This window comes from Nuphar pumila, chromosome 13, assembly GCF_984573655.1.
Source record: "Nuphar pumila chromosome 13, dmNupPumi1.hap1.1, whole genome shotgun sequence".
NCBI lineage: Eukaryota > Viridiplantae > Streptophyta > Magnoliopsida > Nymphaeales > Nymphaeaceae > Nuphar > Nuphar pumila.
This window is the reverse complement of record NC_143261.1, coordinates 7,667,964-7,671,368: the sequence shown is the minus strand read 5'-3', so window position 1 is coordinate 7,671,368 and position 3,405 is coordinate 7,667,964. Positions and strand designations below refer to the sequence as shown.

Genomic DNA, 3,405 nt, shown 5'->3' with positions numbered 1-3,405 from the left:
ATGAAGAAGAAACATAGCTGTTATCAGTCAAAGATTGTGTTTTATAAACTCTGAGACCAAATTGACCAGGAATAGTTGATATTTTAACTGTTTCAAATCAAATGGTAGTGACTGTCCACTAGTTAGGAGCAAAAAACTAGGAAAATGAATAGCCAGAAAAGCTTACCGTGACTTGAAGGGCGTCATGACCATGAAGTAACAGCGAGCGGCATCAGAAGCAGCAAAGTGGTGCAATTCTGAATAGGAAATTCAGGCGGGAAATTTGGAGGGATGGGTGACCCTTTTCTAACGGCAGATAAGATGCAATCATATTGCAGTTGCACACTTAAGTGTGCTGCTGCACCTGATCTGCCCTCCATCTTCTGTTGCGCACCACAGATGACAGGCTGTAAGAGGTGGAGGACAGTCAGGTGCAGCTCAAAGTGTGCAATGTGATCGCACCTGATCTGTTCTCCCTTTTTTTGGTATTGAAGATGGGATTGGTATATCAAGTCCATAGGTCTAAGAATAGGGCGAAGGATATCTTGGTACTTATATTTGACTATAGACTCCAATCTCCATACATAAATAACTCCTCGATGTGGTAAAGTTTGCAAACGACGACCTGAGAAGATAAAAGGGAAAAGTTTGTATCCGCTTACCGCCAGGGCGTATATAAACTCAAACCTCATGAGTTATGAACCTCAACTTCCAAAATCCGGTCCTCTCTCTCTCTCTCTCTCTCACTGCTGCACGAGGTAAGAGAAACGCCAAAGACTAAGCGGAATGTGAGTACTCTGATTGTTCTTTCATCCAAAAGAACGTCTCTCTCTCTCTCTCTCTCTCTCTCTCTCTCTCTCTCTCTCTGTTCAGACCTCCTCTGTTCTGTCTGAAAGATCCCCATCTCACCCTTCATCATGTGCAAACCAAGCCTCCATGAGGAAGAAGCCCACTGCCTCCTCCTAAAACCAGAACAGAAAGAGCCCCGAACCCACCACGACCGACATGCCGAACCCGAACTCACCATCCTCACCCTCTTGCTCAACCCCAAAACCTCTCCGCACAAGGACCTCACCCACCTCGAACAAGGCGATTTGGACCGCCCCGAGCCCGTCCTCTCGCGCTACGTCAAGGAGCTAGCAACCATGGGCAAGATATCTGTCCCCATGGTCCTGATGGGCCTCCTTCTCTACTCCCGAACCATGGTCTCCATGCTCTTCCTAGGTCGCCTGGGCGAGCTCGAACTCGCCGGCGGCTCGCTTGCCATCGGGTTCGCCAACATCACCGGTTATTCGATCATTTCCGGCCTAGCAATGGGGATGGAACCCATCTGTGGCCAGGCATTCGGAGCCAAGAGGCACTCTCTCCTCGGCCTGACTCTCCAAAGAACCATCCTCATCCTGCTCTGCGTTTGTTTCCCCATCTCCCTCCTCTGGCTCAACATGCACAGAATCCTCCTCATTTGTGGTCAGGACCCTGCTATAATCGAGGTCGCCCACTCCTACATTACCTACTCCCTCCCGGACCTCTTCGCCCAATCCTTGCTGCACCCTCTTAGAATTTACCTCCGGACGCAGACCATCACCATGCCCATCACCTACTGCGCATTGGTAGCCATGACCTTCCATGTACCCATCAACTACCTGCTCGTAACCGTTCTAAAGATGGGGATTCGCGGCGTTGCTCTGAGCGCGGCGTGGACCAACATCAACATAGTCCTGTGCTTGCTAATGTATACTTGCCTGTCCAGACCCTGCAAATTTTCGTGGGTTCGTCCATCAAGAGAGTGCCTAAAAGGGTGGCGCTCCCTCCTCAACCTGGCCGTACCCAGCTGTATATCCATCTGTCTAGAGTGGTGGTGGTACGAGATCATGATACTGCTGTGCGGGCTGCTCTTGAATCCCAAAGCAACGGTGGCATCGATGGGCATTTTGATACAAATGACGTCTCTGATATACATCTTCCCTTCCTCATTGAGCTTTGGGGTGTCCACGAGAGTGAGCAACGAGTTGGGAGCTAACAGGCCGGAAAGAGCTAAGAAGTCGGTCGTGGTGGGCTTATCTTGCAGCTTCGTTTTGGGGTTCACGGCCTTGTTCTTCACGACCATGGTGAGGAACGGGTGGGCCAAGATGTACACCGGCGACGAGGACATCATAAGGATCACGTCCAGGGTGCTTCCCATCATAGGTCTGTGCGAGTTGGGGAACTGCCCTCAGACGACGGGCTGTGGGGTGCTGAGGGGGACGGCGAGGCCCAGGACGGGGGCCAACATCAACTTGGGGTGCTTCTACCTGGTGGGGATGCCGGTGGCGGTGGTACTGGCGTTCTACATGGGGTTCGACTTCAAGGGGCTGTGGCTGGGGCTCATGGCGGCACAGGGTTCGTGCGTGGTGGCGATGATGGTGGTGGTATGGCGTACGGACTGGCTCGTTCAGGCGGAAAGGGCCAAGATGCTGACGGGGAGCGGGGACGGTGGTGACAGTGAGGTGCCGAGTGGACTCGTGAGTATAAAAATTGTGCAAGACTAGCGACCAAACGTTTTGTCATATTATATCTAACGCAGGCGCAGGCCCTCTTGAATTTTGTACGTAGATTCTTAGGCGCCATTTTCCCAACCCACCTCTTCTTCTTTTTTTTGGAAAGAGAAAGTAACAAGGCTCAAGAGAGAGAGAGAGAGAGAGAGAAAAAAAAGGCTTTAGGGGAAAGAGAATGTAATATGGTTTTGTTTTCTTTTCTTTTTGGGGGCCATGTGGTCTTTGATTTTTTGGACACCAAGGCAATGTGAAGTAAATACTTTTTTTTTTTTTTTTGATGCATGAGAGAATCGTATTTGTCTTGCTTTTCTCTTTCCCTTGTTGTTTGGTTAGTTGCTTCGTTTCTTTTTTCAGCTGTTGGTCAGAGAAGGAGAAAGTAGTTGATTACCGGACGGACTCGGATGCGGACGGGGTCTACTCCATGGACCATGAAGATGATGACAACATGGTTTGCCCTTTTGATTAAAACGCGCGTTCTTTTGGCCTTTCATTAAGGGCGTGTTTGCTTGCCGCGGAAAAAGGGGCAGTTAGTGTTGGGACATTGCAAGTTCTAATCCCAATAATATATGGCTGCATAACAGGTAGGGGTCAGCCTAACACAAGCTTTCTCTGTCGAAAAAAAAAAAGAGAGAAAAAAATAAAGAGCTGATACAGTCGGGTTACAACTTTCGATACGTTTTTGCAGAGCAACGCAAACACGGGGATCCCTTTCTTTACGAAAAAGGATTGTAAAATCACTGTTAGATTAGACCCTTTCTTTTTCACAGTAATGGTTTTCGTGAAGGTAAGGTGGAACTCATTCTCTACGTAATTGAGCTCCACGGTACAAGCTACTGCTGCTGCGGGCCATGACACAAACGCCCCCTAAAGGGGTCCTTGTGCTGTGTCTTAG

The 3,405-nt window shown here is 49.4% G+C and overlaps 1 pseudogene; it reads left to right on the top strand.

Moving 5' to 3' along the window:
* Positions 1-896: 896 nt before the first annotated feature.
* On the top strand, positions 897-2,552 carry LOC149817657 (protein DETOXIFICATION 49 pseudogene; annotated as a pseudogene).
* Positions 2,553-3,405: the final 853 nt, after the last annotated feature.